Source organism: Aquarana catesbeiana, linkage group LG04 (assembly GCF_042186555.1).
Source record: "Aquarana catesbeiana isolate 2022-GZ linkage group LG04, ASM4218655v1, whole genome shotgun sequence".
Classification (NCBI taxonomy): Eukaryota; Metazoa; Chordata; class Amphibia; order Anura; family Ranidae; genus Aquarana; species Aquarana catesbeiana.
In genome coordinates, this window is record NC_133327.1 from 287,540,417 (window position 1) to 287,555,972 (window position 15,556).

The window sequence follows — 15,556 nt, forward strand, 5'->3', positions numbered from 1 at the left end:
AACTTTGTATTGACACTCCCAGCAGTTAGCATAGGGCAGTGTGAACTGTCTGTGATTAAGGTGCGATGCGGGAACCCTCATTGGATTCGCATGGTTTCCCGCATCACACCAGTGTGAACCGAGCCTTACACTATGTCTCTGAGGAAAAGCACTTGCCTCGTCTCAATAAGTAGACCATTCAGTAAATTCAGAGGGCCCAGGCTGAGGTCTGTGTACATGTATTCAAAAAGAATTGAGAGGTATGTCAAAATGTGGACAATTTCTCCAAAATGTTTTGAATTTGCCCTCTAAATACGTAAAGATGTGAAACAACACTTTAGCCACTTGGAGTATCTTGGCACGTAGTGGGAGTTTCTTGGCATGCAGCAGAACCGGCAGGTGGTAGTTAGGGGGCCCAAGGTTAGCCTAGGTTCACTCTGACTGCGGGTTAGAAATCGCACGAGTTCAGCTGAACTCGCACGATTTCATACCCGTATGTTAGTCTGACTTCGGGAGCGATTTCACAGACATCTGTGTGGGTTCCTGCATAGATGTCTATACAAACTGCCCCCCAAAGTCGCCACAAGTAGTACAGAAACAACTTTTGTGAATCAGTGCAGTGCCGCAATGATTCGGGCAGTGCCATTGCCGGCAATAGCCACCGATCTGGCATGCGATTTGACATGTCAAATTGCATGCCTAATCAGACCAATGTGAACCTAGGCTTAAAAGGAACATTAAACCTTCAGGGTTTTTTCCCTTGAAAATAACAAAAATTAGGGATGCACCAATACTTTTTGTTTTAGTTCTCGCCAATACCAATTACCGATACCTACTGCAACTGTTTTGTTTACACTTCAGTTGTCAGCAATGGTACAAAGTATTGAAAAGTTATTTACAAATCAAAAACCTAAATTTTGCGCTTTTTTTCATATCACAGACACAGGGACACTTATACACCATGTACAGAGAGGATAAGACGATTTAGTTGCAGTTATGAGAGCAGCAGAAGTGGGGGGGACGGGCGCTGGTACAAGCAGACAGGGTGGGGATGGGGGAGGAGGACAGAGGGAGACACAGACCCAGGAGAGCAGGGCTGCAGTTGACGGAGGCACGCAAACTGACCATGGTGTCAAGGCTCAGCAGCCATGATATACCTTGGTCAATTTGCAGAGGGGAGGACATAGCCAGGCAAGATCAGCCAGGTATTTCTAAGTGTTACAGAGGGCCAAATGACACAGCACAAGTACTCTATTGTATAACACGTTTTAAGGGAACAGGACCTGTTTTTTTTGGGGGGTTAACAACGCTTTAAAGTGGAACTTCACTCTCCCAATCAACATTGATTTTCTTTAATCCATATGCTGCTAGCATTAATAAATAGATAAGAAAATACCTTTTTAAATTTCTTTAGTTACTTTCTGGTTTCCAGGCCTAAGCAAATGATGTCTTACATCCAAGGAGTTTTCAGGAGGTGAGGAGAGGAGTAGGGGTTTGTCTTAATATCCCTTGCCTCTAAAGCCCGATCCATGTTCGGATTGTGCTCCCAAGGCTACAGACAGGTGGTGAGCAAGTGCTGCAATGCCTCCTCACCACCAGTTTAACCCCATTTTTGCTGACAAATATGGTGCATTTACAGTGCTTACCTTACCTATTTACTGGAATATGTAGCATTCAGCGGGCTTGCCACCTGCCGATCACTACAAGTCGGGTTAACCTTGATTCAGGAGCGATGCTTTGTGCCCATAGCATGTAAATATCCCTTTCCGCTGCCTATTGCATCTTAAACCTCAGAACTCAAGGGGTTTCAGTAATGTGGTTGGCGGAGGCAAAAATGGGGCTCAACCATGCATTTTGCCAAACCCCCCCCCCCATCACACGTCTAAATGAAGCCTAGCAGGTATAATAAAGCCCTTTCTATATGGTATATTTAACATACATTAAAGGAGCTAATATGAGACGTTCATTGTTAGGGTTTTTATATATATATATATATATATATATATATATATATATATATATATATATATATATATATATATATATATATATATATATATATATATATATATATATATATACACATACATACATACATACACGCACACACACTCTTTAAGGGCACCTTTACACCTGTGCAGTGCTATATGATCCAGAACTTTATTATGCAGGATACAACGTGTTAACGTGTTGTGTTTAGGTAGCCCATTTATTTTTATTAAGGCTGCCATCGCACCGCAATATAGCAAAAATTAAATGTGTCCCTTTTGAAAAAAAATTAAAAACACACTGCACCACAACACACAGATGCTTCCCATTTGTGCATTGTTGTATGCTGCAATCCGCATGGATTGAGGGGCTATTGCAAGTTGCATAGGGGTACTATTTAAATTGAATGGTAATGCACCACACCATTGATTATGTACTACTGTGTATTGTGGTAATGTGATTTTTTTTACTGCCTGTTACTGCAAAGAGCACATGTGAAGCCAGCCACAGGTCCATTCACACGGGTGCTTACACGTGCTGCAATTTATAGTAGCAACAATCTGCAGATTCCTTCCTGCTGCTAGAATGGACAGGTGTGCACAAATAGCTGCGGCTACTGAGCCCATACCATGGAATGACAGGCTGTTGTGACTTTTTGCACAGCCAGCAATTATCTGCTGGGCTCAGCTTTTCGCACACATCAGTCCATTCCACTCACAGGAACTCTAATGCCCTGTACACACGGTCGGATTTTCCGATGGAAAATGTGTGATAGGACCTTGTTGTCGGAAATTCCGACCGTGTGTAGGCTCCATCACACATTTTCCATAGGAATTTCAGACACACAAAGTTTGAGAGCTTGCTATAAAATATCCGACAACAAAATCCATTGTCGGAATTTCCGATCGTGTGTACACAAATCCGACGCACAAAATGCCACACATGCTCGGAATAAATTAAGAGACGAAAGCTATTGGCTACTGCCCCATTTAAAGTCCCGACGTACGTGTTTTACGTCACTGCGTTCAGAGTGATCGGATTTTCCGACAACTTTGTGCGACCGTGTGTATGCAAGACAAGTTTGTGCCAACATCCTTCGGAAACAATCCATGGATTTTGTTGTCGGAATGTGCGATCAATGTCCGACTGTGTGTACAGGGCATTACAATTCTTACACTGGAAATTGCAGAATGTAAACGAAACCATGCAGTGGTTGTAAACCCTTACATATAGTTCAGATAAACAAGGGTGGCTCCGCGCAAAGGTTAGTGCATAAGCGTCAAGAGCTGCTGCCTTCACTACAACAACAACAACTACCAAGGTAGAGTCTCAAACAGAAAAATGAGAAAGTGGCTGTGGCGCTGCTCTATAGAGTAAATTTCAAATTGATTGGTACTGTGTGTAAGTGTACAAATAATAGTAAATATACACCAGATACCACTTAGGTACCAACAATGTGCCAAGTGCTCTAACCTTACAGATAAATGCATAAAAAGTAGAAGCAAATATAAATACAAAGTGTGGTAAACATGTGCAAAGGTGCTAAATATATATCCAAGGTTTAATAGTATAAAAAGTCCGTAGTTGATTTGCAAATAAAGTGACAGGTGCTCTTTAAGTGCTTATACAGCCATGTATATTCATAGATTCATGCATTTTGCTGGTGCTTCAACTCATGCTCCCTCTCTTTTGCTGCATTTCCCACAAAGGGGTAAACAGCATTCACAGCACACACTGGCTGAGACAGTGGATCCTGAGTTAGCATATCTCTCTTTTCTCCTTCAGTTCCTCTGCCGCATCACCTCATACACATGTAGGAATAGTAAAAATAGACCCTATAGCGTGATACTGTTTTTTTTTTTTTTTATTTTAAATAATACAAAACACGCTTAGATTGTAAAATATAATCAACAGCATAAAAAGACCAGGAAGTCCGGGACGCGATCACTCCACGGACCTTAACCGAAAGTGAAGCAATGACACTGGAAGCACCACCCTATGCGTTTCGGCAGAATGGCGTCATCAGGAGCGGTGCCATCTTGCTACACTTCCTAGGTTTATATAGTCTGTTGTAACTTGGCAACCCAAAGGCACATCATTGGCGACCATATTTGGTTAGGCCTACCCCATGTTGGAGACCCTGATATGACTCTGATTAGAGACAGCTATGAGTGCATGCTGTTACTGCGCCCATGGAATCATCAACAACCCATTATTGCAGCCTGTTGACAACTCGTTTTTTGCCTGTATATATGCGGTTCAATAAATACACATATGCCAGTGTTTTTAAATGCATGTAACCTTACTATTGCTATTACTATTAATATTGGGCTCATCTACCAGAATGTCTCAGAGATGTCACAGAACCTTTAGTGTCAGTATGGCAAACATAAAACGTGCATAAATATATATGTATAAAAAACATAAATTTTAATGATAAACTATTAAAACATATTCAACGACAGGTGAACGAATATGTAAAAAAAAATGACATCTAGAATGACTTTAATATTGTAAAAAAAACTTCCAAAATTAATTGTTATGAGCTTGGAGGAAATTAACTCATAACTTGATTTCAACTGGCGGAGCTTCCAGCATCACTTCCGGTTAGGGTCCGTGGAGCGCATCGCATCCCAGACTTCCTGGTCTTTTATCCTGTTAATCGTATTTTACAATGTAAGTGCTTTTTGGATTATTTAAAATAAAAGAACGAAACAGTATCACGCTATGGGGTCTATCTTTAGTATTCCTACATGTGTATGAGACGATGTGGCAGAGGAACTGAAGAAGAAAGGAGAGATATACCAACTCAGGATCTGGGATCCACTGTCTCAGCCAGTGTGTGCTGTGAATACTGTTTACCCCTTTGTGGGGAGAGCTCTCTGGTGACTCTGGCAAAATAGGGGGAGCATGAGTTGAAGCACCAGCACAACGGCTGTTGAAGCACTTAAAGAGCACCTGTCACTTTATTTGCAAATCAATTATATATAGACTTTTTATGCTGTTAAACGTTGGATATATACAGTATTTAGCACCTTTGCACGTGTTTATGAGTTTACCACACTTTGTATTTATATTTGCTGATATTTTGTATGCATTTATCTAATTAGGTAAGGTTACAGAACTTGGCACTTTGTTGGTACCTAAGTGGTATTTTTACACTTACACAGTATCAGTCAATTAAAACTGTACTCTATAGAGCAGCACTACACCCACTTTCTAATGTTTCTGTTTAAAACCCTCACATATACCAAGTGAAGTGACTGACATGATACACAGAGAGGAAACAAATTCTCCTACACAAGTTGTATCTGTTTATCTACAGCAGTCTTTCTCCTACATCCATGCAAAGTGCACTAAAAAAGCAGGAGAGCTGAAGTTACATCAGTGAGGAGGGCTCTGAGAGCTGATTGGAGGGGAGAGACCCCCCCCCCTCCTCACACAGGAACAGAGCTGAGACTGTCAGTCAGCTGGAGCTCAATCCCCTGTCACCTTTTTTCTCTTGGTGTCAGGAAAACTGGTCAGAAGTAATTCATGCTTATAGCAGAGAAACGAGGCAGCAGACAGAAATGACACATACGCTGGATATACATTATACAATTTTTGTAGTTCAATTTCCTTTAGATTTACCTTCAACTATGCAGTGCAAGTAGAGTTGCTACCTCATCCCTTTAAACCTGAACACATATGAATTACAATGGTTCTGTGGCTGATTAAGGTGGTAATTAAACTTACTTGTTGCCTTATCTGCATTTGATTTACCTCAGAACCTGTGTAATTCATATGTATTTGGGTTTAAAGGGATGAGGTGGCAACCCTAAGTGCAAGGGCCTGCCTGATTGCATACAATTTGAAAGTGTTAAGGTTTGACCTCATAGTATATGGTTTTGGTAAATCTAAAGGAATGTTGTACAAGAAAATTGTATACAAATTGTATAGTAGCTAGCTTTAGTGCTTTAATTTAGACAAGTACACACTATAGAGGGATATGCTTTGTTCATATTTCATGTCTGAGGTTTACAACCATTTTAATGGACCATTGCAGTGTGGCAGGTGGTTTTTTTTGTGGGGGGCTAACCCCCCCCCTGGCCGCTGATGGAGTGGCATTAACCCCACCCCCCGCGTGGCATTAACACAGCCCTCCCTCCACCACCCACTGTCCTTACCTTGTTGGAGCATTGCGGGCTCGGGGAAAGCTGCTCCGATGACCGGTGTCCTCTCTTGGAGCAGCTTCCGCTGCGTCTCCTCTCTCCTCCTCCCGGCTCTAGGTGTCCAATAGAAACGCCTGACGTTTTGACCATTCGGGAAACAGGTTTCATACCTGCTTCCCGATTGGCCAGGAGGAGGATCAGTGTTGCAACAGCGGATTTTCATTCACTGTTGCAATACACCTGGGTGGGCTCTAGATGCAATGCTCTGCGTTCCAAGTCCACCCTATTTTGAAGCCTATTAGAGCCTATGGCTCTAATCAGGTTCTTCAAAAAAAAAAAAAAACCCCGGCCGCTCTAATTCATATGCCCGGTGACCCAAAAGGGGCTGGACACATGAATAGGGGGCGGCCATAGATAGATTCATGCTATGCATGAATCTATCCACTGCATATAGGGGGTGGAGAGGATGGACGGGCTGCCCCTGGACCATTGCAAGAACAGAACGATGAGCATTGGCAAATTAATTAAGATTTTAGTTTAGTGGACTAAAAAGAAAAAGCAATGAACATACAGGCGACGTCACAAAACTCTAGTAACCGTAATACATTTTTAACACTTACCCTTTTCCCATTGGCTACAGGTTGTTAGCAAATCATTAGAATAACAATGTTTCCAAAGATTACAAAATGTATCAAGCAAAGAGAAGCATGAACTAATAAACAAGCGCCTTCAGTAACAACTTAGTATCAATGTTGGCTTCTTAATTCTGACATACATTATATATCCAGAGGGATATGTTCTATATGCTCATAGAGAACACTTTAATTACAGAACAAGGTGTACACCAGATGAGCCATGACGGTTCATCTCCATGTAACGGTTCATCTCCATGTAACGGCACACTTGTAATTCGGGATATACTGTAAATGCTGTGTATTTTGAAACGCAATCCAAATTAAAGGCAGCTACCAATAAAATGTACATATAAAGATACACATTATATTATTTACACATAGTAGAACAGAAGATTATACACAAACTCTAGTAAATTAGCAATCTGCAATTTACAAGTTTTCTAGTACAACTTTGAAAATCCCGTCTTTGTTCTTGCAGTAAAAGTCTTACCCTATCTCCAGACAAAAGAAAGCCCAGCAATTCAGATATCAATGACCCTCTGCTCACACACTAAAGACACAGCTGCCTATGTAAAGTATTAACATATGTAGGGAGGGGTCTGTCCTACCAATCCTGTTGCCCGTTCTTTGTGGATTTGCATGTGTCAGGAAAGCACGTCGATTCCTTGAATCTTAAAGGTTTCAAAGTAAAAGATAAGATAAAATTGATGGTGGGAGGGGGAGAGTAAAACTAGAAATTGTTTAGTACATATCGCCTACGATGGCAGTGAATAAAAAAAAAAGAAAAAAAGAAAAAAAAAAAGTGCAAAAATGTTCTCTCCATAAGTTGAGGAGATCAAATTTTTCACCCTCTATATATAAAATACAGTAGTGTATTGCAGTGGATGTGAGGGTGATTTGGTGTGACATCTGTCACCTCATTGATCGCTAGTGTATGTTTGGGCTGATCTGATTGGCTAGGCGGGTGTCCCTTTCCCCCCTCATCCACATAGCTCTCCTGAAGCCATGCGCTCAGTGGTAGAGCAAGGCGGGGTTCCCTATAGAGGAGTAGATAAAACTTGGGTATACGGTGCAAAACTGTAACCCTTCTTCAAACACATCCAACTGTGGCACTGCAAGTAGCAGCATGCCCTTCTTTTATATATTATGACTTTGTGTTGTCATATGAACTTTGTCCATCTACCACAGGCGGCATCTGTTAATTGCTGCGTGACAAACAAAGAATGCACGATGTGCTTCCAAATGCTGACGGCACCACTGACATCTGCAGGCCTAAAGGAAACATGTAGTGAGAGAAGAGGGAAGGCTGCCATTGCTCATTTCCTTTTACAAATGCTGCTTGCTTGACTAATTTGCTGAACCAATGGCCTCAATAATTGGTTATCAATCTGAAAAAAAGCGTGCAGTGGAACTACAGGCGTGCGTACTTGTTTTAATCAAGCAACTTAGAATAATAGAAAGTCGTGACAGCCAAGCAACTAGCATTTTCAGAAGGAGAGGTCAGCAGTGGCAGTCTACATATTTCTTTCAGTAGGTTTCCTTTCAATCAGGGCATGCATAAATGTTTATACATATTGAAGTCTCCAGGTAAAGAACAAGAACATATTTCTCATTAACTGCCATCATAAAGAAAGAAACATATTTATTTATTTCAGGTACTTATACAGCGCCGTCAATTTACTCTTTACATATATTATACATTCACATCGGGCCCTGCCCTCAAGGAGCTTACAATCTAAGGTCCCTAAGTCACACTCATACATACACATATTAGGGCCAATTTATACAGCAGCCAATTAACCTACCAGCATGTCTTTGTAGCGTGGGAGGAAACCGGAGTACCCGGAGGAAACCCACACAGGCACAGGGAGAACATGCAAACTCTGTGCAGGTAGTGTCATGGTTGGGATTCGAACCAAAGACCCCAGTGCTGCTAGGCGGAGGTGCTAACCACTTTGCCACCCACACAAATGAGGTGTTTGAGCATTTTGAAACCAGCAACACATTACTAATGAATTTTGATGTGAATGATGAGCTCTTTATTTGTAATAAGTGGGTAGTATACCAAATGAAAACAGAGATAATAATGTAAGAAATGGCTACAGCATATTTAAATATACTAATGCCTTAATTAGCACAAGATTAGTGCCAAGACAAGGTCGCACATAGGGCAGCCTGCACACTTGATGGATTTGTCCTGGCAGAGAAGCTCAGGGAGCAAATTTTGGCCCTGTGAAAGACGTGTTTTTACATGTGCGTTTTGTTGCGTGACAATCATGGCAAAATCACACTGCGTTTGGGGTGCCTGTTTGAACGAATCGAACCCAAAGGTGTGTCGCACATTTTATCGTGATTTTAGCTCAATCTGGAATCGTGGGCAGAATTGCACCAATTCTGCCCACGATTCCAAATCACTGAGTGTAAACGGGGGCTTTATGGGCATTCGCCCACTTTCCCACAGGCTGTCCCTGCAGCCATAGGCAAGCTCTCTCAGTTGGATGGAGTGCTGGACAACAGGGAAGGGGGAGGCTAGGATGAGAGTGGAGAGGGATGGGGTGCAGAGTGAAAGGAAAAGGGTGTACTGATGGAAGGAAATGATGGTGGCAGGGGCAGACTAGGCCGGGGGGGGCTCTGATGCCTTGTAAAAAGGCCATACTTCTTCTGACACAGACATGCCTAAAGGCTTCCTGGTGAAGAGGAGTAAAAAGTCCCTGCTATGTGCAGGAAGAGGACAATGACTGAGCACAGGTCGCTCCGACCTCCCCCCCCCCCCAGCATGAATGGTGTATGTCATGTCTGAGTAGAGGCCGACTTTGTGCCCCACCATAGGCTCTCCTCCCCTGGCCAGCCCTGACCGGCTCCCCCCTGCAGCCCCAGGGGGCCCCCTCCTGGCCTGTTCGAGGAGTTAGTGCAGCAGGCGCTGCCCAGCCCGAACCGACCGATGAGCAGAGAGTACCTGGTTGTGTAGCTTCAGCCTGGAATGAGGGTCAAGAGGAAGCAGGGAAGAGGGAGAGCAGGAGGGGGCCCAAGTCACTGCACCATGGGCCTTTGGGCTGTACTTCTAGGCCAAAAGTTGGCAGTCAGCCCCCGGATGGAGGTGTAGTATGTAGTAGGAGGAGAAGCTCTGCAGAAGAGGAGTGTGGGGATAAGAGCAAATAGATGCTGGTGAAGGGGGAGCATGGAGAAACATGGTGACAGGAGGTGGTGCAAGGAGACAGAAGAGATGTTCAGGGCTGGGAGAGGGACAGCCCAATGCTTGTACATAGGGCTGTGCTGTAACACAAGGGTTCCCTTGCTGCCAGGCCATGCATTTATTTCATCATCAAAATAAATGCATGGCCACCATTTAACTCTTCATAATCCCCTAGCTTTCCTGAAGTATTTCACAGTAAAAATCTGTTTTCAGTCTACCCAAGGATACACTGTTCACCAGGTTTCATTTTTTGACAATTTAGGTTTTGCAGCATCTGTATAGCCTAACATAATGCAGAATTTTTGCTCTTCACCTCTAAACACATTTTGGTAACAATGTACTGTATCTGTTCAGTTATCCTTTGTTCACTTCCACTTCATTCATATTGTATTATTTTATTGTAATGTTTGACTAAAAGCTGGAAAGCATAGGTCTCAGATAAAAATCTCTGATTTAGTGGTGGTTTACACTAGAACGCAGTCAGTGGCGGCTGATGCTCAAAATATGGGGGGGGGGGGGGGGGGGGGCACAAACTAACACCACCCCCTAAGAGTCCTAAGACTCCCTGGCCAATAGGGGCTTCCTGATTGGCTGGGAGGAGAATGAGGAAGACGATAGCAAATATTCATTCAAGTGGGTGTGCTCATTAGCAACTACAAGTTTGTGCAGGGGAATCAAGTCTGTACAGGAGGAAACAGGTTTTGGGCAGGAGGTGAAGAGATCTAAGACCATTGCTTTTACACGGTCAAAAGTTATGTTTCCGTCCCTCACACGGTGACAGATGGAGAACTCTTATGCCACGTACACACAAGTGGACTTTTCGACCGGACTAGTCCCACGGTCTATCCGACGGACTTTTGGCGCACTGAGAAAAATTAAGTTCAATAGCCAGTGCGGCTCTTCTGCTTGATTCCGAGCATGCGTGGAATTTTGTGCATTGGAATTGTGTACACACGATCGGAATTTCCAACAACAGATTTTGTTTTTGGAAAATTTGAAAACCAGCTCTCAAATTTTTGTTGTCGGAAATTCTGACAACAATTGTCCGATGGAGCCAACACACGGTCAGAATTTCCGACAACAAGCTCCCATCGAACATTTGCTGTCGGAAATTCAGACTGTGTGTACACGGCATAAGGCTTGTTTTCACATAACTGCATGTCAAGGAATGCGTACAAAACTGTCCGCTTTTCTGGCATGCAGACAAACACACTGCTCTTTAGCAAACACACAGGGGTGTCATTAATTTTTAATGGTACCCCCAATCATTGGCATTTTTGGTGCAGTGCCATTAAAAAAAAAACACACATACACATATATAAACACACACAAACACACATAAACACACATATATAAAACACACACATATAAACACACACACATATATCTATCTATCTATCTATATATATATATATATATATATATATATATATATATATATATATATATATATATAGATAGATATCTATATAGATAGATATATAGATATATATCTATATAGATAGATATATAGATATATATCTATCTATATATATATATAGATAGATATATATCTATATATCTATCTATATAGATACCTATCTATATATATATATATATATATATATGTATAAAAACACACACACCCACATGTATATATAAAAAAAAACACATACACACGCACACACATATAAATGAACACACACCCTCATATATATACAATGGCGTCCCTGGGGGGGGGGGCAGAGGGGGCACAGATCCCCCCCAACATTATGCTGTGCCCCCCCCCCAATAAAAAAAATTTTTTTTTTTTTACAAAAAATCAATGTCTAAGAGGGAGAGAGTCCCCAGTCAGCTCCTGCGGGTGATATATATAAATATAATATATATGCGTTTTATAGTTGCCCCCCTACTTTTGTCCCTGTCCCCCCATGTGCCCCCCCAAATATGAAAGCTGGAGTTGCCACTGTATATATATATATAAACACACATACATACAGATAGCCTTTTTAAAATTCGGCAGTACTGTACCTTCATTTTCCCTGCTGGATACTGCACTGTAGGGGGAGGCAGAGAGCACAGCACACACTGCAAGACACCTCTACCTTGCTTTCACTTTCTTAGGTGTAAACAGTCTTACTGGTCTTATATGCAGGCACCCCTGCCACTCCTCCTTTCCAGGCATACAGGAGGGCTGCACGGGCCCCCTGCAGCATGGGGCCAGGTCGCAATGGCGACCCCTGCAGGTCCGCCCCTGGTGTGTGTAATCAATATTATTGGGTTTGTAATGATAACTAACAGAAATTTGGCTTCAGCCATAAATGAATGTCCATTATCAATCTTAAAGGGTTCTCCTTAACCACTTAAGGATTGGAAGAATTTGCCCCCTTAATGACCAGGCCATTTTTTGCGATATGGCACTGCGTCGCTTTAACTGACAATTGCGTGGTCGTGCGACGCTGTATCCAAGCAAATTTTTTTTACCACAAACAGAGCTTTCTCTTGGTGGTGTTTGATCACCTCTGTGTTTTTTATTTTTTGCGCTATAAAGCGACAATTTTGAGAAAAACTATTTTTTTTTTTTTACTTTTTGCTATAATACATATCCAAAAGAAATGTATGAAAAAACAAATTTAGTCATCGGTTTAGGCCGATATATATTCTTCTACATATTTTTGGTAAAAATAAAATAAAATCGCAATAGGCGTATACTGATTGGTTTGCACAAAAGTTATCGCGTCTACAAACTATGGGATAGATTTACGGACTTTATCGTTTTTACTGATAATGCGATCTGCGATTTTTAGTGGGACTGCGACATTGCGGCGGACAAATCTGACCCCAAATGACACTTTTTGGGGACCAGTGACATTATTACATTGATCAGTGATATAAAAATGCACTGATCAATGTAAAAATGCCGCTGGCAGGGAAGAGGTTAACACTAGGGGTTAACAGCGCTCAGTGAAAATTTCACATATCTATGACACACAGTAATGTAGTTCAGTTATCCATGAACTCTGTCGGTTTTAGAGGTTTATTTATGTTTTATTATTGGTTACTTTTTTACCTCACAAGCTACACTCTAGTGAACTGCATATTGCGTCATTGCTCAGCTGCTAATTGTTGCACTTTGGACGTCAAAAGAGACTGTTTATCTGCTATCTTTACCAGACAGTGCTTTTGAGCAAAAGAGGCAGTTAGAGAGTTAAAACTAACCACTGACAGGCGTTCTTACAATAGTTAGATTTTATTTATTTTGTTAAAAGCTTACAGTAAACTGCTTTAAAAACGGAAAATTGTATACTCACCTTTCCGTAATTTTCCTTTCCTGACGCCTCCATGGCAGCACACGCTGGGTTGTGACTCCGCCCCCACAACCTGACAGGATTGGTTAGCTATAAGTTTGAAGGGGAGACACCCCGCTGCATTCTCTGTAAATATATCACCATAAAACGGGGTGGGAATCTGTGTGCTGCCATGGAAAGGCGTCAGGAAAGGAAAATTACGGAAAGGTGAGTATACAATTTTCCGTTTTCCTGACGCCTCCATGGCAGCACACGCTGGGAAATAACTCGCCAGTCGGGTGGGTGCAAGAAAATAATATTTATTCCTTATAATGCGGAAGAATTGGCTCTAACAACGGATCTACCGAAGTCTGCCATAGCCAAATGAGCAGAATCTACTCTATAGTGAGAAATAAACGTATGTCTGGAGGACCAAGTTGCTGCTTTGCAAATAGTCTCCGGTGAAACCCTGCAATACGCTGCCCAGGAGGTAGCCACTGCCCTGGTCGAGTGAGCCCTGATGCCTTCAGGAATTGCCATATGCCGCATGGAGTATGCCATCTTGATGGACTTGACTAACCAGGAGGCGATAGTACGTGAGGTAGCCGCTTGACCTCGTCTGTTTCCATGTGGGATGACCATGAGGGTATCCGTTTTTCTAAAAGAATTCGTAGCTGTCAGGTAACTAATGATGGTAGTTTTAACATCCAGGGGATGAGGTTCACCCTGATCATTAGTGAAGGATGGTAAGACAATATCTTGGTTGTAATGGAAGGAAGTTGCTACCTTCGGGATGAAGTGGTCTGAAGGTCTTAGTACTACCTTATCAGGAAAGAATACCAAGTAAGGTTCTGATGCCATCAGTGCTTGGATCTCAGACACCCTCCTTGCTGAAGTGATTGCAATGAGAAAGGATAGTTTTAGAGTCAGATCCCATAGAGATATTGATTCAGATGGAGTAAAAGGAGGATTGGTGAAGGCTTCAAGAACTATTGAGAGATCCCATGATGGAAAAACTGGTTTCTTAGGAGGTTTGATTTTCAGGCAGGCTTTCAGAAATTGGATAACCAGCGGATGTAATGCCCATCTGGTGCCTGTTTTGGCCGACAAAGCAGATACTTGTACCTTAAGGGTACTTGAACTTAGACCTTTGTTGATTCCTGATTGGAGGAATTCTAGGATTTGAGAAGGTTCTGGAGCAATAGGATCCCATCCCTTCTGCTGCGCCATTCTAAAGAATTGGTTCCAAATTCTTGTATAGGTGGTGTTGGTGGTGCTCTTCCTGGCTTGCATCAAAGTCGATATTACTTCCTGTGAGCAGCCTTGTTCCCTTAACCTAACCCTTTCAACTTCCATGCTGTCAGATGTAGTTTCTCTGGAGCTGGATGTAGGAATTGGCCTTGAAATAGCAGATCCGGAGTTACCGGAAGGAGGATTGGAGGTTGAAGGCTGAGCTGCAATAGTGTCGTGAACCATGGTCTTCTCGGCCAAAGAGGAATTATCGCGATTACCGTGGCTGAAGATCTCCGAAGCCTGGACAGGAATCTTGCAATTAGCGGAGTTGGCGGGAATATGTACCCCAACTTGAAGTTCCAGGGGTGAATTAGACAATCTATTCCCTCGGCTGAAGGGAAAGATGCTCTGGACAGGAACCTCCGACACTTCGTATTCGCCGGAGTAGCTGCTAAGTCGATCTCTGGTACTCCCCATGTCTCCGTAAGAAGAGAAAAGGCCTGGAGACTCAGGGACCATTCGTTGTTGGAAAGAGTTTCTCGACTCAGGTAATCGGCTAACATGTTTTCTGCCGCAGGAACATATATTGCTTTTAGATCTGCTAGGTGTGCCTGTGCCCATTCCAGGATAGGGCGGACTTCCTCCATCAGTGTGAGACTCTTGGTACCCCCTTGCCTCTGGATGTAGGACACTGCCACCTTGTTGTCCATCCGAATAAGCACGTTCTTCCCTCTGAGGACTGGTGCAAATGCCATGAGGGCCTGGAAGGCTGCTCTGAGTTCCAGTATATTCGATACTAAATCCTGGCCCCGGAACTGCCATCGGCCCTGCGCTGCTTGATCTTGACAGTGAGCTCCCCAGCCGCTCTGACAGGCGTCCGAGGTGACTATTATCGGATCTGGGGGAACTATCAGTTTGTATTTCCTGAGGTTGGTCAAGTGTGTCCACCACCACACTGATTGCTTCATTGGTCTGGAGATGGTAATGGTCTGACGCATCGATACTCCATCCCACTGCCTCAGAAAGGAGTTTTGGAGGATTCTCATGTGCCATTGTGACCATTGCACCATGGGCAGGGTTGCTGCCATAGACCCTAGCACACTTAAGCAG

At 42.8% G+C, this 15,556-nt stretch overlaps 1 protein-coding gene across 2 annotated transcripts in view; it reads right to left on the minus strand.

The window, feature by feature from the left end:
• The window catches only part of LOC141139983 (glutathione S-transferase 3-like), a 70,817-nt gene extending 58,836 nt beyond the window's left edge, over positions 1-11,981 (minus strand). The window contains exon 1 of one of the 2 annotated variants that reach the window (XM_073626657.1): positions 11,958-11,981. The gene's annotated coding sequence lies outside the window, so the exon portion shown is untranslated. Of the gene's footprint in view, positions 1-7,244; positions 7,395-11,957 lie in introns of those variants that run through there. The other variant, XM_073626656.1, reaches the window with a different exon arrangement.
• Positions 11,982-15,556: the final 3,575 nt, after the last annotated feature.